We start from the raw sequence: 26,124 nt of genomic DNA, 5'->3' as shown, positions 1-26,124 counted from the left end.
ATTTTGCCGAGGTTGTTGTAGTTGATCCGTGCATGCTATGAGGTTGTTCTTGCCATGTTTAGCTTCTATGCCATGTCTACTTGCTGGGTGTATGCTTAGTTTGTCATGCAATGCCTTGTGGTGAGTGCATCGAGCTCGTAAATATGCCTACTTGATACCTGTTTTGCCATGTTCCAGTTTTCTACTAAGTCTGAATCTGTCAATGAAACTTGCTATGTTCACATGGTTGCCATTGTATTTTCTGATCCCTTTTGGCTTATGGTCAGTAAGGGACTTTTGTTGTATGCTTTGAGTAGCTTCATGCCATGCCTTTATTTGCCATGATATGTGCCTGTAGCATGTTGTTGTCGTGCTCAAAACATTGCTTGATGGTAAATTCCTGGCATGTTGTTATTTTCACTAAGTCTATAACCTGTTATCTTTTGCACTTTTGCCATGCTTGTTTGAACCTGCTATTGAGTGAATTAGCCATAGCTCAGTGTTCATCTTTTGTCAAGAATTTTGAGTGGATCCCTGCCATGTGCTTTGTTGTCCTGTTAGAGTGCAGTAGCTTGTTGTTCTTGATGCATTTAGATTGCCTCGTGCTGTTAATCGCAGATCGGTGCCATATTTGTTTTGCTTGTCATTTGCAAACCGTGCATCAGATTCCGGTGATCTTTATATCGATTTCGACCGATATAAACTCATCTTTCCAGTGGCACTCTTGGTTTTCCAAGTTAAGGCCAGGTTCAATCTTTCCTTCCCGAAGCATGCATAAGCATCACATATAACATCCCGCATATCATGCCATGTTTTGCATCATGTTGCTTGTGCATTGCACCGTGGTTGATTGTGTCTCCCTTTTCTTGTGTTCTTGCTTTCGGTAGAGCCAGGAGACGAGTACGTGATCGAGGAACCTGTTGAGTACGATTACGAGGATCAAGCTAACGTCAACTCGGAGAACTTTGCAGGCAAGATGACCATACCCTCGAAATCACTTCTATCTTTGCTTGCTAGCTGCTTGCTCTATAGCTATGCCTATGCTAAGATACCTACCACCATGCTTTATCATGCCTCCCATATTGCCATGTCAAACCTCTAACCCACCTTGTCCTAACAAACCGTTGTTTGGCTATGTTACCGCTTTGCTCAGCCCCTCTTATAGGGTTGCTAGTTGCAGGTGAAGATTGGAGTTTGTTCCTTGTTGGAACATGTTTATTGTTGGGATATCATTATTATATCTTGTCTACTTTAATGCATCTATATACTTGGTAAAGGGTGGAAGGCTCGGCCTTATGCCTGGTGTTTTGTTCCACTCTTGCCGCCCTAGTTTCCGTCATACCGGTGTTATGTTCCTTGATTTTGCGTTCCTTACACGGTTGGGTTATAATGGGAACCCCTTGACAGTTCGCCTTGAATAAAACTCCTCCAGCAATGCCCAACCTGGGTTTTACTATTTGCCACCTAGCCTTTTTCCTTGGGTTTCGCGGACTCAAGGGTCATCTTTATTTTAACCCCCCCGGGCCAGTGCTTCTCTAAGTGTCGGTCCAACCTAAGCGATGTCCGGCGCCCCCTGGGCAACCAGGGTCGATGCCAACCCGACGTCTAGCTCATCCGATGTGCCCTGAGAATGAGATATGTGCAGCTCCTATCGGGATTTGTCAGCACATTCGGGCGGCTTTGCTCGTTTAGTTTTACCATTGTCGAGATGTCTTGTAACCGGGATTCCGAGTCTGATCGGATCGTCTTGGGAGAAGGAATATCCTTCGTTGACCATGGGAGCTTGTGATGGACTAAGTTGGGACACCCTGTAGGGATTTGATCTTTCGAAAGCCATGCCCGCGGTTATGGGCAGATGGGAATTTGTTAATGTCCGGTTGTAGAAAACCTGAAGCTTAACTTAATTAAAATGAATCAACAGAGTGTGTGGCCGTGATGGTTTCTTTTCGGCGGAGTCCGGGAAGAGAACACGGTCTCGTGTTATGCTTTAACGTAGGTTGTTCTTGGATCACTTCTTGATCATAGTTTATCGATCGTGCCTTTCCTCTCTCTTCTCGCTCTCATTTGAGTATGTTAGCCACCATATATGTTAGTGCTTGCTGCAGCTCCACCTCATACCTTTTCCCTACCTATAAGCTTAAATAGTCTTGATCGCGAGGGTGTGAGATTGCTGAGTCCCCGTGACTCACAGATTACTTCAAAACCAGATGCAGGGACCGATGATACCGCTCCAGGAGATTCGACTGAGCTCAAGTGGGAGTTCGATGAGGACTCAGGATGATACTACGTTTCCTTTCCAAACAATCAGTAGTGGAGCCCAGTTGGGCGATCGGGGACATTATGCATTTGTGGTTGTCTTTATTTTGGTTCCGTAGTCGGACCTTGGTTGTATCTGGATGAATGTAATGATATTTATGCTATTGTGTGACGTAGCGAGTGTAAGCCAACTATGTACCTCTTTTCCTTATTCATTACATGGGTTGTGTGAAGATTACCCCACTTGCGACATTGCTTACAATGCGGTTATGCCTCTAAGTCGTGCTTCGACACGTGGGAGATATAGCCGCATCATGGGCGTTACAAATTGGTAATCAGAGCCTTCCCCGACTTAGGAGCCCCCTGCTTGATCGAATCGTTGGCGTTGTTGAGTCTAGAAAAATGTTTTGAGTCATTTAGGATTATATATATATCGTAGAGTAGGATTCTTTTTACTCCTCAGTCCCTTCGTCGCTCTGGTGAGGCATCCTGACGTAGAGTTTTGACTCTTCTCTTCTCAAATTTCACTAAAAAAATTTAGGATCACGCGGGTATCATGGAATAGTTCCAATGGATTTGTGACGAGAACATTGTTCTTGGTGCCTCCTGACATTTAGGGGTTGTGGCAGTGTCCCGGGGAGTTGAGCTCCGAGGTGTTGTCGTCACAATTTTATTGTTGCACTTCTGGAATACCCGAGTTTCGCCGACATCGAAAATCTCTTTTATGCACTTGTTGGTGAGATAACCTCGATGCCACCCAGTACTGGGGCGGGAGTTCAGGAGTATTGCCATAACTCGTGTAATGGATGCTTTTCGAAGGTTGAGGTAAATGATTTCCGAAGGTTTCTTGGTTATGTGTTGAAGGATGGATACAACTGGATGTAGGATTTGCTAGCTTTGGGTGAGATATTATGCTTCCCCTGTATCCCCAACACCTGATTGCATAATCGGGAAAATTTCGGGAGTTTCATAGGTGGGAATTCATGTAGCTCTAGTATTTCTTCCGCGAATACTTGGTTTGTGATTGGGTAATCCTCACCAAGTATTTGTTCTTGTCCGTACCTTGTTGTTTTATTCTTCTACCTCTATCTAAGTGGCTTCTGAAAATATGGAAGTGTGACCATTTCAATTGGATTTCATTCGTTCATTCTTGTTCGGATGTTAAGACTATATGTTGCAATTTCGATCCATTTGATTCAGCTTGAATATTTGTCTGTCAAGATGCTAACGGATGTCACCCTCTTCAGGATGACTCCTCCAATGCGTCAGAACCCTGAACCGCCGCCACCACCTCCACCTCCGGAGGCATGGAAAGCTGTGATGGCCGCTACCAATGCCAACATGCAGATGCTTATGCAACTCTTGCAAGAGCGCAACCAAGGAAATCAAGGCCATCGCAACTTTCAGAATCAGTTTGCTACACTCAACCAGTTCCTCGCAAACCAGCCAAAGACCTTCAGCAACTGTGTCGAGGCAACATATGCTGATGATTGGCTCGTGGATATCTGCAAGCATTTTGAGTGCAGCAACGTCAGGCCTGATGACTTTGTCAAGTTTGCTTCGTTCCAACTCAAAGACCAAGCTGCAGAGTGGTATCAGCAATACAAAGATTTCAGAGGAGGTCGTGTGATTACCTGAGATGAATTCCGTCAAGACTTCAAAGCTCACCACATTCCTCAGACTGTTGTGGAGAGCAAGCGTGAGGAATTCCGCAACCTGAAGCAAGGCAGCTTGTCTGTTTACCAGTATAACATCATGTTCCAGAAGCTCGCTCGTTTCGCTAAGCAAGACGTCCCTACGAGAAGAGCATGATTTATCAGTTCAGAGGTGGCCTCAGAGAAGATCTCCAACTAGATCTCGTGCTTTTTGAGCCGAAGAAGTACGATGAGTTTTACAACATGGCACTGAAACAAGAGATTGCTCAGCTCAAGTGCGATGCTTCCAAGAAACGAGTCAAGGATGCAACTCCTTCTTCCTCAACTCAAGTGGCAACTAAGTAGCCAAAGTATTGGTTGCCTCCTCCGTTCCGTCAGCCTTATCAGCAAAAGAGCAAAGGTGGCAATGGATCTTCCCACCCACCCAACCCAGGCTTTCAGAACAAGACTTCGTCTCAAGCTCCAAGATCTAGTGCTCCGTATCACCGTCCACTTTCAGAGGTCACGTGAAACAAGTGTCAGCAGAAGGGTCACTATGCAAACAAATGCTTCAATCAGAGGCGTCTTCCTCCTCCTCCTCCTATGAGATCTGCTAGTACCGCAGTGGTCAAGCATAACCCCAAGTCTGCAAAGGTCAACTTGATGAACATAGCTCAGGCAGAGGACTCGTCAGATGTGATCATGGGTAACCTTCCTGTTAATGATATTCCTGCAAAAGTTCTTTTAGACACTGGTGCATCGCATTGTTTCATTTCAAGACCATTTGCATCTAAGCATGAGTTGCCTTTCCAAGATTTACCTAGACAGTTATCAGTTGTTTCTCCAGTTAAATTCATGAATGCAAGCTCTATGGTCCCGGATGTTACTATCACGTTGGGCGACTATAAGTTTCTGTCTTCTACAGTGGTCCTTGGTAACTCGGATATTGATCTTATTCTCGGAATTGGACTGGCTTTCTAAGCACAAGGCTCAGCTTGATTGTGTTGCCAGACAGATTCAATTGACACATTCGTCTGAGGATGTAATCGTTTTTGCCGCTCGTGATGATACCATTCGAATGTTTTCTCTCAATGGGAAGGGCGAGCTGGATGCCATCTCTCAGATTCCAGTCATTTGTGAATATCAAGACATCTTTCCAGAAGAGCTTCCAGGAATGCCTTCGCACCGGCCAGTTGAATTCATCATCGACCTTGAACCTGGCATGGAACCTGTTTGCAAACGTCCTTACAAGCTTGGACCTGAAGAGTTGAAGGAGCTGAAGAAGCGACTCGATATTCAAGAGTGTATGGGTCTCATCCGGCCAAGTTCTTCTCCATGGGGTTGTGGTGTTCTTTTCGTCAAGAAGAAGGATGGAACGGACCGACTTTGTGTCGACTACCGTCCATTGAACAAGAAGACCATAAAGAACAAGTACCCACTTCCCAACATAAACGAGATTTTCGAACAACTCAAAGGTGCTCAAGTATTCTCCAAGCTTGACCTCCGTATGGGCTATCATCAGATTCACATTAGTGAAGAGGATATCCCCAAGACAACATTCAGAACAAGCTATGGTTCATATGAATACACTGTCATGTCTTTTGGCCTTGTCAACGCTCCTCCAACATTCTCTCGCATGATGAACTTCATCTTCAACGCCTACACAAATGACTTCGTCTTGGTCTACCTCGATGACATTCTGGTCTTTTCCAAGAACAAGGAAGATCATGCCAAGCACTTGAGATTGGTGCTGGATAAACTCAGAGAACATCATTTCTATGCGAAGTTTTCAAAGTGCGAGTTTTGGCTCGATGAGGTTCTCTACCTTGGACATATCATCTCTGCCAAGGGCATAGCTGTGAATCCTGAGAAGGTGTCTGCAATTGTGAATTGGGAACCGCCTCAGAATGTGGAGGAACTCCGCAGCTTCCTTGATCTCGCAAGCTATTGTCGAAGGTTCGTTGAGAACTTCTCAAAGATCACAAAGCCTCTTTCCAACCTTCTCTAGAAGCATGTGAAGTATGTCTGGTCGCCTGAATGTGACATCGCTTTCAACACCCTGAAAGAGAAGTTAGTCACTGCTCCAGTTCTGACTCCTCGTGATGAATCCAAACCATTCGAGGTCTTCTGTGATGCTTCCCTTCAAGGTCTCGGTGTAGTGTTGATGCAAGAGAAGAAAGTTGTGGCCTATACCTCTCTCTAGTTGAAGCCCAATGAAAAGAACTACCCCACTCATGACCTCGAGTTGGCGGCAGTTGTCCATGCTCTTTTAACATGGAGACATCTCTTATTGGGAAGGAAAGTGGACATCTTCACTGATCATAAGAGCCTCATGTACATCTTCACTCAGCCAAACCTCAACCTCAGGCAGACTCGTTGGGTTGAGATGATTCAAGAGTATAATCCGAGTATTGAATATACTCCAGGCAAGGCCAATGTAATTGCTGATGCATTGAGCAGGAAGGCTTACTGCAACAGTCTGATTATCAAACCCTACCAACCAGAGCTTTGTGAAGCTTTCCGCAAACTCAATCTCCAAGTTGTTCCTCAAGGATTCCTTGCCAACCTCCAAGTCTCTCCTACTTTGGAAGATCAGATTCGCGAGGCTCAACTTCTTGATGCTATGGTGAAGAAGGTAAGATTGGGATTGCCAAGAGGCAACCCAAGTACAAGTGCTATCGTCTTGATGACAAGGATACTCTATTCTTCGAGGATCACATTGTTGTTCCTAAGGGTGACCTTCGTAAAGTCATTATGAACGAGGCTCACAATTCACTCCTCTCTATTCACCCAGGAAGTACAAAGATGTACCAGGACCTCAAGCAGTCGTATTGGTGGACTCGAATGAAGCGCGAGATTGCTCAGTTCGTGAATGAATGTGATGTCTGCAGAAGAGTGAAGGCAGAACACCAACGACCAGCTGGTCTCCTCCAACCTCTTGCCATTCCAGAATGGAAGTTTGACCATATTGAGATGGACTTCGTGACTGGATTTCCAAAGTCCAAGCGTGGCAATGATGCTATCTTTGTTGTCATCGACAAGCTCACCAAAGTGGCTCATTTTCTTCCAATCAAAGAATCTATCACAGCAGCTCAGTTGGCAGAGCTATATACCTCCAGGATTGTCTCCTTGCACGGCATTCCGCAGTTGATATCTTCAGATCATGGCAGCATCTTTACCTCTAAGTTCTGGTATTCTTTTCAGAAGGCCATGGGCACCAACATTCGCTTCAGCACAGCCTTTCATCCTCAAACCAGTGGCCAAGTCGAGCGAGTCAATCAAATTCTTGAAGATATGCTCAGGGCTTGTGTCATCTCTTTCGGTATGAAGTGGGAAGATTGTCTTCCATATGCCGAGTTCTCCTACAACAACAGCTTCCAAGCGAGTTCGGGCAAGGCCCCATTCGAGATTCTCTATGGCAGGAAGTGCCGTACTCCTCTTAACTGGTCAGAGACTGGTGAACGTCAACTTCTTGGCAATGACTTGATCACAGAGGCTGAAGAAATGTGCAAAGTCAATCGCGAAAATCTCAAAGCCGCGCAATCACGCCAGAAGAGTTACTATGATAGCAAGCATCGTGACTTGGCTTTCGAGATCGGAGACCATGTCTACCTCCACGTCTCTCCAATGAAAGGTACTCATCGCTTCGGTATCAAAGGGAAGCTTTCCCCTAGATATATGGGTCCTTTCAAGATCATTGGCAAAAGAGGCGATCTCGCCTATCAACTTGAGCTTCCATCCAACTTTGCAAACGTGCACGACGTGTTTCACGTGTCTCAACTCCGCAATCGTTTCAAGACTCCTGACCACACCATCAACTTTGAAGAGATTGATCTCCAAGAAGACATGTCTTATCATGAGCACCCCATTGCTATTCTTGAAGAAACTGAGCGCAAGACTCGCAACAAGTCTATCAAATTCCGGAAAGTCAAGTGGTCACATCATTCCGACCGTGAAGCCACCTGGGAACGCGAGGACCACCTCCGTTCTGAGTACCCAGAGTTTTTTTCCAGTCCTAGATCTTGGGACGAGATCCTTTCGTAGTGGTGGAGTGTTGCTACCGAGTGATCCATGCCCCTTTTGGGCATGATCAGTAAGTATGTCTTGTAGATATTGTTGTGCTCTATCCATCCATGTCTTTGTTTGCAATTATGGATACCCTAGCTTGACTCAATCGAGCTCTACTTTTGCTATAAAATGTTCCTGGCAGATTGTTTACATGTTAAGCAATTTTGCCGAGGTTGTTGTAGTTGATCCGTGCATGCTATAAGGTTGTTCTTGCCATGTTTAGCTTCTATGCCATGTCTACTTGCTGGGTGTATGCTTAGTTTGTCATGCAATGCCTTGTGGTGAGTGCATCAAGCTCGTAAACATGCCTACTTGATATCTGTTTTGCAATATTCCAGTTTTCTACCAAGTCTGAATCTGTCAACGAAACTTGCTATGTTCACATGGTTGCCATTGTATTTTCTGATCCCTTTTGGCTTATGGTCAGTAAGGGAATTTTGTTGTATGCTTTGAGTAGCTTCATGCCCTGCCTTTATTTGCCATGTGCTTTGTTGTCCTGTTAGAGTGCAGTAGCTTGTTGTTCTTGATGCATTTAGATGGCCTCGTGCTGTTAATCGCAGATCGGTGCCATGTTTGTTTTGCTTGTCATTTGCAAACCGTGCATCCGATTCCGGTGATCTTTATATGGATTCCGACCGAAATCAACTCATCTTTACAGTGGCACTCTTGGTTTTCCAAGTTGAGGCCAGGTTCAATCTTTCCTTTTGGAAGCATGCATATGCATCGCATATCACATCCTGCATATCATGCCATGTTTTGCATCATGTTGCTTGTGCATTGCACCGTGGTTGATTGTGTCTCCCTTTGCTTGTGTTCTTGCTTTGGGTAGAGCCGGGAGACGAGTACGTGATCGAGGAACCCGTTGAGTACGCTTACGAGGATCAAGCTAACGTCAACTCGGAGAACTTTGCAGGAAAGATGACCATACCCTCGAAATCACTTCCATCTTTGCTTGCGAGTTGCTCGCTCTATTGCTATGCCTATGCTACGATACCTACCACCATGCTTTATCATGCCTCCCATATTGCCAGGTCAAACCTCTAACCCACCTTGTCCTAGCAAACCGTTGTTTGGCTATGTTACCGCTTTGCTCAGCCCCTCTTATAGCGTTGCTAGTTGCAGGTGAAGATTGGAGTTTGTTCCTTGTTGGAACATGTTTATTGTTGGGATATCATTATTATATCTTGTCTACTTTAATGCATCTATATACTTGGTAAAGGGTGGAAGGCTCGGCCTTATGCCTGGTGTTTTGTTCCACTCTTGCCGCCCTAGTTTCCGTCATACCGGTGTTATGTTCCTTGATTTTGCGTTCCTTACATGGTTAGGATATAATGGGAACCCCTTGACAGTTCGCCTTGAATAAGACTCCTCCAGCAAAGCCCAACCTTGGTTTTACTATTTGCCACCTAGCCTTTTTCCCTTGGGTTTCGCGGACTCAAGGGTCATCTTTATTTTAACCCCCCGGGCCAGTGCTTCTCTAAGTATTGGTCCAACCTGAGCGATGTCCGGCGCCCCCTGGGCAACCAGGGTCTATGCCAACCCGGCGTCTGGCTCATCCGATGTGCCCTGAGAACGAGATATGTGCAGCTCCTATCGGGATTTGTCGGCACATTCAGGCGGCTTCACTGGTTTAGTTTTACCATTGTCGAGATGTCTTGTAACCGGGATTCCGAGTCTGATCGGATCGTCTTGGGAGAAGGAATATCCTTCGTTGACCGTGAGAGCTTGTGATGGGCTAAGTTAGGACACCCTGCAGGGATTTGATCTTTCGAAAGCCATGCCTCTGGTTATGGGCAGATGGGAATTTGTTAATGTCTGGTTGTAGAAAACCTGAAACTTAACTTAATTAAAATGAATCAACAGAGTGTGTGGCCGTGATGGTCTCTTTTCAGCGGAGTCTGGGAAGAGAACACGGTCTCGTGTTATGCTTTAACATAGGTTGTTCTAGGATCACTTCTTGATCATACTTTATCGATCATGCCTTGCCTCTCTCTTCTCGCTCTCATTTGCGTATGTTAGCCACCATATATGCTAGTGCTTGCTGCAGCTCCACCTCATACCTTTTCCCTACCTATAAGGTTAAATAGTCTTGATCACGAGGGTGTGAGATTGCTGAGTCCTCGTGACTCACAGATTACTTCAAACCAGATGCAGGGACCGGTGATACCGCTCCAGGAGATTCGACCTAGCTCAAGTGGGAGTTCGATGAGGACTCAGGACGATACTATGTTTCCTTTCCAGACGATCAGTAGTGGAGCCCAGTTGGGCGATCGGGGACATTATGCATTCGGGGTTGTCTTTATTTTGGTTCCGTAGTCGGACCTTGATTGTATCTGGATGAATGTAATGATATTTATGCTATTGTGTGACGTGGCGAGTGTAAGCCAACTATGTACCTCTTTTCCTTATTCATTACGTGGGTTGTGTGAAGATTACCCCACTTGCGACATTGCTTACAATGCGGTTATGCCTCTAAGTCGTGCTGCGACACGTGGGAGATATAGCCGCATCGTGGGCGTTACAAGTTGGTAATCAGAGCCTTCCCCGACTTAGGAGCCCCCTGCTTGATCGAATCGTTGGCGTTGTTGAGTCTAGAAAAATGTTTTGAGTCATTTAGGACTATATATATCGGAGAGTAGGATTCTTTTTACTCCTCAGTCCCTTCGTCGCTCTGGTGAGGCATCCTGACGTAGAGTTTTGACTCTTCTCTTCTCAAATTTCACTAAAAAAGTTTTTAGGATCACGCGGGTATCTTGGAATCATTCCGATGGATTTGTGACGAGAACATTATTCTTGGTGCCTCCTGACGTTTAGGGGTTGTGGCAGTGTCCCGGGGAGTTGAGCTCCGAGGTGTTGTCGTCACAATTTTATCATTGCAATTCTGGAATACATAAGTTTCGCCGACATCGAAAATCTCTTTTATGCACTTGTTGGTGAGATAACCTCGACGCCACCCAGTACTGGGGCGGGAGTTTGGGAGTATTGCCATAACTCGTATAACGGATGCTTTTCGAAGGTTGAGGTAAATGATTTCCGAAGGTTTCTTGGTTATGTGTTGAAGGATGGATACAGCTGGATGTAGGATTTGCTAGCTTTGGGTGAGATATTATGCTTCCCCTGTATCCCCAACACCTGATTGCATAATCGGGAAAATTTCGGGAGTTTCATAGGTGGGAATTCATGTAGCTCTAGTATTTCTTCCGTGAATATTTGGTTTGTGATTGGGTAATCCTCACCAAGTATTTGTTCTTGTCCGTACCTTGTTGTTTTATTCTTCTACCTCTATCTAAGTGGCTTCTGAAAGTATGGAAGTGTGACCATTTCAATTGGATTTCATTCGTTCATTCTTGTTCGGATGTTAAGACTATATGTTGCAATTTCGATCCATTTGATTCAGCTTGAATATTTGTGTGTCAAGATGCTAACGGATGTCACCCTCTTCAGGATGACTCCTCCAATGCGTCAGAACCCTGAACCACCGCCACCACCTCCACCTCCGGAGGCATGGAAAGCTGTGATGGCCTCTACCAATGCCAACACGCAGATGCTTATGCAACTCTTGCAAGAGCGCAACCAAGGAAATCAAGGCCATGGCAACTTTCAGAATTAGTTTGCTACACTCAACTAGTTCCTCGCAAACCAGCCAAAGACCTTCAGCAACTGTGTCGAGGCAACAGATGCTGATGATTGGCTCGTGGATATCTGCAAGCATTTTGAGTGCAGCAACGTCAGGCCTGATGACTTTGTCAAGTTTGCTTCGTTCCAACTCAAAGACCAAGCTGCAGAGTGGTATCAGCAATACAAAGATTCCAGAGGAGGTCGTGTGATTACCTGGGATGAATTCCGTCAAGACTTCAAAGCTCACCACATTCCTCAGAGTGTTGTGGAGAGCAAGCGTGAGGAATTCTGCAACCTGAAGCAAGGCAGCTTGTCTGTTTACCAGTATAACATCATGTTCCAGAAGCTTTCTCCTTTCGCTAAGCAAGACGTCCCTGACGAGAAGAGCATGATTTCAGTTCAGAGGTGGCCTCAGAGAATATCTCCAACTAGCTCTCGTGCTTTTTGAGCTGAAGAAGTATGATGAGTTTTACAACATGGCACTGAAACAAGAGACTGCTCAGCTCAAGTGCGATGCTTCCAAGAAACGAGTCAGGGATGCAACTCCTTCTTCCTCAACTCAAGTGGCAACTAAGCAGCCAAAGTATTGGTTGCCTCCTCCTCCTCCGGTCCGTCAGCCTTATCAGCAGAAGAGCAAAGGTGGCAATGGATCTTCCCACCCACCCAACCTAGGATTTCACAATAAGACTTCGTCTCAAGCTCCAAGATCTAGTGCTCCGTATCACCGTCCGCTTTCAGCGGTCACGTGCAACAAGTGTCGGCAGAAGGGTCACTATGGAAACAAATGCTTCAATCAGAGGCGTCTTCCTCCTCCTCCTGTGAGATCTTCTAGTACCGCAGTGGTCAAGCATAACCCCAAGTCTACAAAGGTCAACTTGATGAACGCAGCTCAGGCAGATGACTCGTCAGATGTGATCATGGGTAACCTTCCTGTTAACGATATTCCTGCAAAAGTTCTTTTAGACACTGGTGCATCGCATTGTTTCATTTCAAGACCATTTGCATCTAAGCATGAGTTGCCTTTCCAAGATTTACCTAGACAGTTGTTAGTTGTTTCTCCAGGTAAATTCATGAACGCAAGCTCTATGGTCCTGGATGTTACTATCACGCTGGGCGACTATAAGTTTCTGTCTTCTACAGTGGTCCTTGGTAACTCGGATATTGATCTTATTCTCAGAATGGACTGGCTTTCTAAGCACAAGGCTCAACTTGATTGTGCTGCCAGGAAGATTCAATTGACACATTCGTCTGAGGATGTAATTGTTTTTGCCGCTCGTGATGATACCATTCGACTGTTTTCTCTTGATGAGAAGGGCGAGCTGGATGCCATCTCTCAGATTCTAGGCGTTTGTGAATATCAAGAAGTCTTTCCAGAAGAGCTTCCAGGAATGCCTCCGCACCGGCCAGTTGAATTTGTCATCGATCTTGAACCTGGCACGGAATCTGTTTGCAAACGTCCTTACGAGCTTGGACCTGAAGAGTTGAAGGAGCTGAAGAAGCAACTCGATATTCAAGAGCGTATGGATCTCATCCGACCAAGTTCTTCTCCACGGGGTTGTGGTGTTCTTTTCGTCAAGAAGAAGGATGGAACGGACCGACTTTGTGTCGACTACCGTCCATTGAACAAGAAGACCATAAAGAACAAGTACCCACTTCCCAACATCAACGAGCTTTTTGAACAACTCAAAGGTTCTCAAGTATTCTCCAAGCTTGACCTTCGTATGGGCTATCATCAGATCCGCATTCATGAAGAGGATATCCCCAAGACAGCATTCAGAACAAGCTATGGTTCATATGAATACACTGTCATGTCTTTCGGCCTTGTCAACGCTCCTCCAACATTATCTCGCATGATGAACTTCATCTTCAACGCCTACACAAATGACTTCGTCTTGGTCTACCTCGATGACATTCTGGTCTTTCCCAAGAACAAGGAAGATCATGCCAATCACTTGAGATTGGTGCTGGATAAACTCAGAGAACATCAGTTCTATGCGATGTTTTCAAAGTGCGAGTTTTGGCTCGATGAGGTTCTCTACCTTGGACATATCATCTCTGCCAAGGGCATAGCTGTGAATCCTGAGAAGGTGTCTGCAATTGTGAATTGGGAACCGCCTCAGAATGTGAAGCAACTCCACAGCTTCCTTGGTCTCGCAAGCTATTGTCGGAGGTTCGTTGAGAACTTCTCAAAGATCACGAAGCCTCTTTCCAACCTTCTCCAGAAGCATGTGAAGTATGTCTGGTCGCCTGAATGTGACATCGCTTTCAACACCCTGAAAGAGAAGTTAGTCCCTGCTCCAGTTCTGACTGCTCCTGATGAATCCAAACCGTTCGAGGTCTTTTGTGATGCTCCCCTTAAAGGTCTCGCTGCAGTGTTGATGCAAGAGAAGAAAGTTGTGGCCTATACCTCTCGCCAGTTGAAGCCCAATGAAAAGAACTACCCCACTCATGACCTCAAGTTGGCGGCAGTTGTCCATGCTCTTTTAACACGGAGACATCTCTTATTGGGAAGGAAAGTGGACATCTTTACTGATCATAAGAGCCTCAAGTACATCTTCACTCAGCCAAACCTCAACCTCAGGCAGACTCATTGGGTCGAGATGATTCAAGAGTATAATCCGAGTATTGAATATACTCCAGGCAAGGCCAATGTAATTGCTGACGCATTGAGTAGGAAGGCTTACTGCAACAGTCTGATTATCAAACCCTACCAACCAGAGCTTTGTGAAGCTTTCCGCAAACTCAATCTCCAAGTTGTTCCTCAAGGATTCCTTGCCAATCTCCAAGTCTCTCCTACTTTGGAAGATCAGATTCGCGAGGCTCAACTTGATGCTATGGTGAAAAAGGTGAAGATTGGGATTGCCAAGAGTCAACCCAAGTACAAGTGCTATCATCTTGATGACAAGGATACTCTATTCTTCGAGGATCGCGTTGTTGTTCCTAAGGGTGACCTTTGTAAAGTCATTATGAACAAGGCTCAAAATTCACTCCTCTATATTCACCCTGGAAGTACAAAGATGTACCAGGACCTCAAGCAGTCGTATTGGTGGACTCGAATGAAGCGCGAGATTGCTCAGATCGTGAATGAATGTGATGTCTGCAGAAGAGTGAAGGCAGAACACCAATGACCAGCTGGTCTCCTCCAACCTCTTGCCATTCCAGAATGGAAGTTTGACCATATTGAGATGGACTTCGTGACTGGATTTCCAAAGTCCAAGCGTGGCAATGATGCTATCTTTGTTTTCATCGACAAGCTCACCAAAGTGGCTCATTTTCTTCCTATCAAAGAATCTATCACAGCAGCTCAGTTGGCAGAGCTATATACCTCCAGGATTGTCTCCTTTCACGACATTCCGCAGTTGATATCTTTAGATCGTGGCAGCATCTTTACCTCTAAGTTCTGGTATTCTTTTCAGAAGGCCATGGGCACCAACATTCGCTTCAGCACAACCTTTCATCCTCAAACCAGTGGCCAAGTCGAGCGAGTCAATCAAATTCTTGAAGATATGCTCAGGGCTTGTGTCATCTCTTTCGGTATGAAGTGGGAAGATTGTCTTCCATATGCCGAGTTCTCCTACAACAACAGCTTCCAAGCGAGTTCGGGCAAGGCCCCATTCGAGATTCTCTATGGCAGGAAGTGCCATACTCCTCTTAACTGGTCAGAGACTGGTGAACGTCAACTTCTTGGCAATGACTTGATCACAAAGGCTGAAGAAATGTGCAAAGTCATTCGCGAAAATCTCAAAGCCGCGCAATCGCGCCAGAACAGTTACTATGATAGCAAGCATCGTGACTTGGCTTTCGAGATTGGAGACCATGTCTACCTCCGTGTCTCTCCAATGAAAGGTACTCGTCGCTTCGGTATCAAAGGGAAGCTTGCCCCTAGATACGTGGGTCCTTTCAAGATCATTGGCAAAAGAGGCGATCTCGCCTATCAACTTGAGCTTCCATCCAACTTTGCAAACGTGCACGACGTGTTTCACGTGTCTCAACTCCGCAAGTGTTTCAAGACTCCTGACCGCACCATCAACTTTGAAGAGATTGATCTCCAAGAATACCTGTCTTATCATGAGCACCCCGTTGCTATTCTTGAAGAAACTGAGCGCAAGACTCGCAACAAGTCTATCAAATTCCGGAAAGTCAAGTGGTCACATCATTTCCACCGTGAAGCCACCTGGGAACGCGAGGACCACCTCTGTTCTGAGTACCCAGAGTTTTTTTCCAGTCCTAGATCTCGGGACGAGATCCTTTCGTAGTGGTGGAGTGTTGTAACACCCCGTGTGTAACCTGCCATATTTGTATTCCAACTCTTGCCATTTCCGTCACTAAGTTATGATATTCCCTCATTGTCAGGTTTTTGTCTTCGTGTGCTTTTGTCTTTGTCATGCATCTCATATCATGTCATCATGTGCATCGCATTTGCATACATGTTCGTCTCACGCACCCGAGCATTTTCCCCGTTGTCCGTTTTGCATTCCGGCGCTACTATGTCCTCCGGTGTCCCTTTCTACCTCTTTTCATGTGCGGGTGTTAAACGTTCTCGGATTGGACCAAGACTTGCCAAGCGGCCTTGGTTTACTACCGGTAGACCGCCTGTCAAGTTTCGTGCCATTCGGACTTCGTTTGATACTCCAACGGTTAACCGAGGAGCCGAGAAGGCCTCGTGTGTGTTGCAGCCCAACACCTCTCCAAAGTGGCCCAACCAACCAAAACCCCTTCCATCATCTCGGTCGTTCGATCACGATCGCGTGGCCGCAAACCGTGCTCAATTTGGAGTCTCCTAGATCCCTCTACCTATATTTATGTCCTCTCCCCTGAAATTCGCGGACAAAACCCTAAAATCCTTCCCCTCGCGCCGCCAGACGCGTCCACGCCGCGCCGGAATTGTCCACTGCCTCTAGCCACGTCGCCCCGGACAATAGCATCGCGTCACGTTAGCGCCGCCGTCGCCCGCACCCAACCGGAGCGAGCCACGTCAGCGGGGCCGCCCCACTTCACCGCGCACCACTACGCGGGCCTGCCGGGGCCCAACCGCAGCCCTCCCGGCCCGGCACCGCTGCCCGACGCCGCCCGCATCGCGCGCCGCCCGCTCCGCCGCACTGCGTTGCTCGCCGGCCTCGCTGCGGGATCCGCGCGCCCTGCCGCCGCCGCCGTCGACCTCCTTGCCCGGTCGCCGCCCCGCCGTCGACCTCCGACGCCGCGCCGCCTTCGCCGCTCGTCGCATCGCCGCGGGAGCCGCTGCCCCCGCCGTCCGACGCCTCCTTGTCGCCGGCGCACCTCGGATCCGACCGGATCCGCCTTCTCTAGCTCCCCCTCGCCTTCCCCTCGCCGAAATAAGCTCATTGCCTCGTCGGAGCTCCTCGGTTCATGCGCCCGCGAGGAATCCTAGACCTGGAGAGGTTGACTTTTTCCCCAAGTCCCAGATAATTTTAGCGTTTTTCTTCGCATAATAACTCTGCACCCGTGGCTCTGTTTTGGGCGTGTAGCATATCAAATTGTTCGTCTCGACGAGTACTTCATTTCATTCCATTGCACCATGTTCATTTGAGCTCATCTTGATGCCCTAAATGCTGTTGCAAGAGTGCTAGTTTATATTAGTTTCAGATTCTTATCAGAGTTTGGAAATTTGTCATTTTTTCCATGTTTAATGTGTGCCTCCTATGAACATGAGCCCTACATGTGCTTTGAAGTATGCCATGCCATCTTTATAGGGGTGTATGCCATGTATTTTTGTGATCTTTGTGGTGACTAGCACAAGCATGCAAAGTAGCTCTCGTAATGTTGCTGATTTCAGGGACTTAGAAATCTTCAAAGTTTTTTCCCTGATTATATTTTTATGCCATGTATTCATGTTACTACCGAGTGATCCATGCCTCTTTTGGGCATGACCAGTAAGTATGTTTTGTAGATATTGTTGTGCTCTATCCATCCATGTCTTTATTTGCAATTATGGAGCACCCTAGCTTGACTCAATTGAGCTCTACTTTTGCTATAAAATGTTCCTGGCAGATTGTTTACATGTTCAGCAATTTTGCCGAGGTTGTTGTAATTGATCCGTGCATGCTATGAGGTTGTTCTTGCCATGTTTAGCTTCTATGCCATGTCTACTTGCTGGGTGTATGCTTAGTTTGTTATGCAATGCCTTGTGGTGAGTGCATCGAGCTCGTAAACATGCCTACTTGATATCTGTTTTGCCATGTTCCAGTTTTCTACTAAGTCTGAATCTGTCAACGGAACTTGCTATGTTCACATGGTTGCCATTGTCTTTTCCGATCCCATTTGGCTTATGGTCAGTAAGGGACTTTTGTTGTATGCTTTGAGTAGCTTCATGCCATGCCTTTATTTTCCATGATATGTGCCTGTAGCATGTTGTTGCCGTGCTCTAAACATTGCTTCCTGATGGTAAATTCCTGGCATGTTGTTATTTTCACCAAGTCTGTAACCTGTTATCTTTTGCACTTTTGCCATGCTTGTTTGAACCTGCTATTGAGTGAATTAGCCGTAGCTCAGTGTTCATCTTTTGTCAAGCATTTTGATTGGATCCCTGCCATGTGCTTTGTTGTCCTGTTAGAGTGCAGTAGCTTGTTGTTCTTGATGCATTTAGATGGCCTCGTGCTGTTAATCGCAGATCGGTATCATATTTGTTTTGCTTGTCATTTGCAAACCGTGCATCCGATTCCGGTGATCTTTATATGGATTTCGACCGAAATCAACTCATCTTTACAGTGGAACTCTTGGTTTTCCAAGTTGAGGCCAGGTTCAATCTTTCCTTTCGGAAGCATGCATATGCATCGCATATCACATCCTGCATATCATGCCATGTTTTGCATCATGTTGCTTGTGCATTGCATCATGGTTGATTGTGTCTCCCTTTGCTTGTGTTCTTGCTTTGGGTAGAGCCGGGAGACGAGTACGTGATCGAGGAACCCGTTGAGTACGCTTACGAGGATCAAGCTAACGTCAACTCGGAGAACTTTGCAGGCAAGATGACCATACCTTCGAAATCACTTCCATCTTTGCTTGCTAGTTGCTTGCTCTATTGCTATGCCTATGCTACGATACCTACCACCATGCTTTATCATGCCTCCCATATTGCCAGGTCAAACCTCTAACCCACCTTGTCCTAACAAACCGTTGTTTGGCTATATATGTTACCGCTTTGCTCAGCCCCTCTTATAGCGTTGCTAATTGCAGGTGAAGATTGGAGTTTGTTCCTTGTTGGAACATGTTTATTGTTGGGATATCATTATTATATCTTGTCTACTTTAATGCATCTATATACTTGGTAAAGGGTGGAAGGCTCGGCCTTATGCCTAGTGTTTTGTTCCACTCTTGCCGCCCTAGTTTCCATCATACCAGTGTTATGTTCCTTGATTTTGCGTTCCTTACACGGTTGGGTTATAATGGGAACCCCTTGACAGTTCGCCTTGAATAAAACTCCTCCAGCAATGCCCAACCTTGGTTTTAGTATTTGCCACCTAGCCTTTTTCCTTGGGTTTCGCGGACTCAAGGGTCATCTTTATTTTAACCCTCCCCGGGCCAGTGCTTCTCTAAGTGTTGGTCCAACCTGAGCGATGTCCGGCGTCCCCTGGGCAACCAGGGTCTATGCCAACCCGACGTCTGGCTCATCCGATGTGCCCTGAGAACGAGATATGTGCAGATCCTATCGGGATTTGTCGGCACATTCGGGCGGCTTTGCTGGTTTAGTTTTACCATTGTCGAGATGTCTTGTAACCGGGATTCCGAGTCTGATCGGATCGTCTTGGGAGAAGGAATATCCTTCGTTGACCGTGAGAGCTTGTGATGGGCTAAGTTGGGACACCCTGTAGGGATTTGATCTTTCGAAAGCCATGCCCGCGGTTATGGGCAGATGGGAATTTGTTAATGTCCGGTTGTAGAAAACCTGAAGCTTAACTTAATTAAAATGAATCAACAGAGTGTGTGGCCGTGATGGTCTCTTTTCGGCGGAGTCCGTGAAGAGAACACGGTCTCGTGTTATGCTTTAACGTAGGTTGTTCTTGGATCACTTCTTGATCATAGTTTATCGATCGTGCCTTGCCTCTCTCTTCTCGCTCTCATTTGCGTATGTTAGCCACCATATATGCTAATGCTTGCTGTAGCTCCACCTCATACCTTTTCCCTACCTATAAGCTTAAATAGTCTTGATCGCGAGGGTGTGAGTTTGCTGAGTCCCCGTGACTCACAGATTACTTCAAAACCAGATGCAGGGACCGATGATACCGCTCCAGGAGATTCGACTGAGCTCAAGTGGGAGTTCGATGAGGACTCAGGACGATACTACGTTTCCTTTCCAGACGATCAGTAGTGGAGCCCAGTTGGGCGATCAGGGACATTATGCATTTGGGGTTGTCGATATTTTGGTTCCGTAGTCGGACCTTGATTGTATCTGGATGAATGTAATGATATTTATGCTATTGTGTGACGTGGCGAGTGTAAGCCAACTATGTACCTCTTTTCCTTATTCATTACATGGGTTGTGTGAAGATTGCCCCACTTGCGACATTGCTTACAATGCGGTTATGCCTCTAAGTCATGCTTCGACACGTGGGAGATATAGCCGCATCATGGGCGTTACAACTACATCATCATCGACGACACCGACTCCGACCCCGATAGTAGTGATGATGATTATGAAGATGAAGCTGGAGTGGATGTCATGGAGTCTTCCACCGATCAAAATTTCTAGTAGACCACCACATTATCAGTAGTATCCCCCCATGTATATATTAGTAGTCCGAGCACTGTAACGATAGTTAGATCGATTGTATGCCCTTGCTTGAATTGATTTGGTGTGACATGAATATGTTTGTCTCATGTGCATATGGGTAGTGCTTTCTCACTAGACCTCATTCCATTCTAATCTCTCCCCTCTAAACCCATCAGATGCCTCCGAGACATGAACCCAGATTTGTCTTCCCACTGGAGCTCACCCGGTTGATCCAACGGCAGAATGCCTTGACGCAACTACTAGTACAGAACCAAGGCAACTACAACAACCCACCGCCACCACCCCTAGTTGACAACTTACCCCATTTTCTAAGATTGCAGCCGCCGGTGTTTTCCAGTAGCACCGAGCCAATAGTTGCTGATGACTGGCTACATAGGATAGGAAGGGAGTTGACCACCGAAGGTTGCACAGATGCTGAGAAGGTGCATTTTGCCGCACACCAATTGGATGGACCCGCAGCCTCATGGTGGGAGAATTACACAACCACTTTTCCTATAGCCAATGTCACTTGGGAGCAGTTTCAACAAGCATTCCGCACTGCTCATGTCTCAACTAGAGCTATGAGCATGAAGAAGAATGAGTTTCGCAACTTACGCCAAGGAAATCGTACCGTGGGGCAATATGTGGATGAGTTCAGCAAGTTAGCTCGTTACGCCCCAGATGATGTAGCCACAGATGCCGCAAAGCAGGAGAAGTTTATGGAAGGGTTGAATGATGAGATGAGTATGCAGTTAATGGTGGTAACATTTAACAACTACCAGGAGTTGGTAGACAAGGCTCTTATGATTGAAGGGAAGCAGCAGCAGATTGAGAGCCGCAAAAGGAAGTATGGACAAGGGAAGTACAATTTAGGAGCTCAACAGAAGCCTCGCTTTACCCCGAACTCGGGAGGATATACCCATAACCATGGAGGCCATACCCACAATGGAGGAAGCTCGCATAACCACAGTGGCCCCAAAAATGGAAATGTTAATGGAGCAGAAAGTAATCAGAACCGTTGTAACCCAGCCACTCTCGCCAAGAAGGACCAAAGTCACATTACTTGTTTCAAGTGCGGGAAGACTGGACACTATGCCAATGAGTGTCCCGAACCAAAGAATGGAAATGGCAATGGAAGCTCTGGGAAGAAGCCCAACCCTTTCAACTGGGGACAAGTGAACCACGTTAACATGGAGGAGGTTGAAGAGCAGCCAGATGCAGTTATCGGTAAGTTTTTGGTTAAGTCATTTACCGCTCTTGTTCTTTTTGATACTGGTGCATCGCATTCATACATTTCAAGGGGATTTGTGGGCAAGTTTAAGTTACCCACCTTAGCCCTTAGGACACCCTTGTTAGTAAGCTCACCAGGAGCGGAGTATATGGCCAGCTGATGGTGTGATCGGATACCCTTAACCATTGGTAGCCATGTTTTCCCCTCAGACCTGATAATTTTGGAGTCACAAGGATTGGATGTGATACTAGGTATGGACTGGCTATCGAAGTATGGAGGAAACATTGACTGTCCTAGTAGGTCAATTCTGCTCACCACCCCGGAGGGAAAAAGGATCAAGTATGTATCCAGGCATGTGTCGAGGAGGACCCAAGTAAATTCTCTCACGGGAGTTGTTCAGGAGGAAGTGCTCGTAGTGAAGGATTATCCGGATGTATTTCTAGAGGAGTTACACGACATGCCGCCGGATCGAGACATTGAGTTTTTGATAGAGTTGTTGCCAGGCACCCGACCAGTACCGAAGAGACCATACCGGATGCCCACAAATGATCTAGAGGAGATTAAGAAACAGATTAAGGAGTTATTGGAGAAAGTTTACATTCGACGAAGTTCGTCACCATGGGGAGCCCCAGTGCTCTTGGTTGAGAAGAAGGATGGATCTTTGAGAATGGTTGTTGATTATCATGCATTGAATGAAGTGACGATCAAGAACAAGTACCCACTACGATGATCAATGATTTGTTTGACCAGTTGCAAGGAGCTAAAGTATTATCCAAGATCGATCTGCGATCAGGATACCACCAGCTGAAGATTTGAGAACATGATATACCTAAGACAACCTTCACCACAAGGTACGGGCTATATGAGTACACGGTTATGTCATTTGGATTGACTAATGCCCCTGCCTATTTCATGAGTATGATGAATAAGGTGTTCATGGAGTTCCTGGATAAGTTTGTTGTGGTGTTCATTGATGATATTTTGGTGTACTCGAAGAATGAAGAGGAGCATAAGGAGCATTTGCGTTTAGTTCTCGAGAAGCTCAGAGAACATCAGTTGTATGCCAAGTTCAGCAAATGCGAGTTTTGGTTGAAGGAAGTTGGATTCCTTGGACATGTTATATCAGGAGAAGGTATAGCAGTAGACCCTACCAAGGTTCAGTCTATCACTGATTGGCTAGCACCCACCTCAGTAGGAGAGATCCGTAGTTTTCTTGGACTCATGGGATACTACCGGAGATTCATTGAGAATTTCTCTAAGATTGTGAAGCCCATGACGGAGTTGTTGAAGAAGGAGACCAAGTTCAATTGTACGGATGAATGTGAGGCAAGTTTCCAGGAGTTGAAGAAACGTTTGCTTACAGCCCCAATGCTAATTCTACCAGATATACGCAAGGATTTCCAAGTGTATTGCGATGTATCTCGCTTAGGACTTGGAGGTGTACTTATGCAAGACGGAAGAGTTGTTTCATATTCCTCACGTCAACTTCGACCGCATGATTTGAGTTATGCCACGCATGATTTGGAGTTAGCAGCCGTAGTGCATGCGCTCAAGACCTGGAGACATTTCCTTATTGGAAATCGTTGTGATGTGTACACGGTTCATAAGAGTTTGAAGTACATTTTCACACAGAAGGAGCTGAATCTCAGGCAAAGAAGATGGTTGGAGATTATAAAGGATTATGATATGAAGCTGCACTATCATCTAGGAAAGGCCAATGTCGTAGCAGACGCTTTGAGCCGGAAGAGTTATGCCAATACCATCGTAAGCAGAGGATTGCCAAAGGAGTTAACCGAAGATCTCAGGGAGCTTCGTTTGGAGATAGTCCCTAGAGGTTTTGTTGCAGCATTTGAGGTTCATCGACATTATTGGGAAAGATTCGAGAAGCTCAGAAGGATGACAAAGAAATTGCCGAGATAAAGGAGAAGATGAGCAAAGGAAAAGCCAAAGGTTTTCGTGAGGATGAGCACGACACCTTGTGGTTCGAGGACCGTGTTTATGTACCCAATAATGCAGAGATAAGGAAGTTGGTACTACAGGAAGCTCATGACTTGCCATACTCGATACACCCCGGAAATACCAAGATTTATTTGGATTTAAAGGAGCATTTCTGGTGGACAAGAATGAAGAAGGATATTGCCGAGTATGTAGCAGTATGTGATGTATGTCAGAGAGTGAAGGCAGAACATCAGAAGCTAGCAGGATTACTGCAGCCTATGTCGATACCCGAACGGAAGTGGGACAAGCTTGGCACAGATTTTATCACCAGATTACCCAGGACCCGATTGGGATATGATTCTATCTGGGTAGTAGTGGATCATTTGACCAAAGTGGCCCACTTTATTCCAGTTAAAACTACTTATACAAGTGTGAAGTTGGCCAAGATATATATGACCAGGATCATATGTCTGCATGGAGTTCCGAGGACCATCATATCAGATAGAGGAACACAGTTCACTTCAAAGTTTTCGCATCAGTTACACCAGACTTTGGGAACCAGACTGGAGTTTAGTACAACATTTCATCCACAGACAGATGGACAGACCGAGAGAGTCAATCATATCCTGGAGGACATGTTGAGAGCTTGTGCACTAGATTATGGATCTAGTTGGGATGATAATTTTCCCTATGGAGAGTTCTCTTACAACAACAGTTATCAAGCCAGTTTGAAGATGGCACCTTTCGAAGCTTTGTACGGAAGAAGGTGTAGGACACCGTTGATGTGGGATGAAGTTGGAGACCATTAATTGTTTGGACCGGATTTGATTAAATAGTAAGAAGAGAAGGTTAAATTGATCCGAGATAGACTGAAGGTAGATCAGTCCTGACAGAAGAGTTATGCAGACTCAAAACGCAAGGAGGTAGTCTACGAAATCGGAGACAGAGCATATCTTCGGGTGTCACCTCTGCGAGGAGTTAAACATTTTGGAGTCAAGGGCAAGTTAGCCCCGACATTTGTAGGACCATACCGAGTTTTGGAACGTATGGGAGAGGTGGCCTACAAGTTGGAGTTACCCGAAGGACTGTCAGGAGTTCATGATGTGTTTCACATTTCCCAGTTGAAGAAGTGCGATGCAGAGATGGCCGATATTCCTCTGAGAGATACAGTGCCCCTGGAAGCAATTCAGTTGGATAACGATCTGACTTACGAGGAGGAACCAGTCAAAATTCTTGAGTTTGCCAGCCGAGTTACCCGCAGTAAGGTTATCAAGTTTTGCAAAGTTCAGTGGAGCCACCATATCGAGGATGAAGCCACCTAGGAACGAGAGGATGATCTACGGAAAGACCACCCACACCTATTTTCTAGCCAACCCGAATCTCGAGGGCGAGATTCACCTTAAGGGGGTAGGTTTGTAACATCCCAAATTTTCAATTTGGAATGTTATACATAGGTCATCATATGCATATCATATTTTATTTGCATTTTGGTTTGTGATCCTAAAAATCCTAAGCAACTCAAGGACCCACGGAGAGAGTTGGGGATTTTATTATTTTCATATTTGAATTTTCTCAAATATTGAAAAGTGGATCACTTTGGTTTTAATTATTTTTCTCTCCCAATAATATTTCCAATATTAAAATACATGAGAGGAGATAATATGACTTCTCCAAAATAAAAGGAATATTGGAGGGAAAATGTTAAAATCAAATAAATAATTTTATTTGGATTTTATTGCTATTTTATTTGAATTAGAAAAAATCAGCATTTTTCAAAATTGCATTTTCAGGCCAAGAAAATGTTCACTTTGTTCTAAATATTTTATTTAGACGCTGAAAATTGTTTTTGGCATTTTTAGAATTTTTTTATATTTCTTTAGGATTTTTCTGTTGGCGGAATTATTTAAAAAAAAGGTTCCGGACCAACTAGGCCGAAGCCCAGCCGGCCCACTCCTGCACCGGCATCGCCTTCGTCCCGAGCCAGACTCCCGAAGGAGTCTGACGCCACCACGCCGCTGGTCGGCCCCCTCCTCAAAGCAAACCCCTCCCCTCTTTATAAGCCGCTCGCCGCCACCCCTCGCCTCCCCACCTCGAGCCCCGCACCACCCACAGCAGTCGCCGCCTCACGCCGCTCGCCGCTACCCCGCGCCGCCACCTGCAGCACCGCGCCCACGCCATCGTCGCCCACGCCGCCACACGCCGCCCCGCCCGCCGGATCTCGCTGCCCCGCCGCCGTTGACCTCACGGATCCACCGTCGATTTTTTTCGGTTTTAGGTAAAACCATTGGTTTTTGTAAAACCCTCGGTTCGGTTCGGTTTTTCTTCGGTTTCGTTATTTAGCGAGCGTTCGCTCGTTAGTTCGTTCTTAACGAACGTGTTCGCCCGTTCGTCTCTGTTAGCGGACATTCGTCCGATAGATTTTTCTTTTTATTTTCTTTTTCTGCCAGGGACCTATCCGTGATTACTTTTATCGCAGATTAGCCCCTGATCTTCAAACCCTCGCCGTTTCTAAACTGTTTGTCCAAATCCAGTGAAACCAACGCCAAAATCTTCATCTTGAGCCCCTCTTTCTGTTTAATCAACTTGAACAAGGTTTTGACAATTTAAAATTTGGTTTCAAGCAGATTTGTTTTCGAAGTTCTTTTGACCGTAGTTTCAGTTCCGTAGCTCCG

The sequence above is a fragment of the Triticum urartu genome, chromosome 4A (assembly GCF_056163025.1).
Source record: "Triticum urartu cultivar PI428250 chromosome 4A, HENAU_Tu73, whole genome shotgun sequence".
In the NCBI taxonomy this organism is placed as follows: Eukaryota; Viridiplantae; Streptophyta; class Magnoliopsida; order Poales; family Poaceae; genus Triticum; species Triticum urartu.
Note: the sequence above shows the minus strand (reverse complement) of the source record.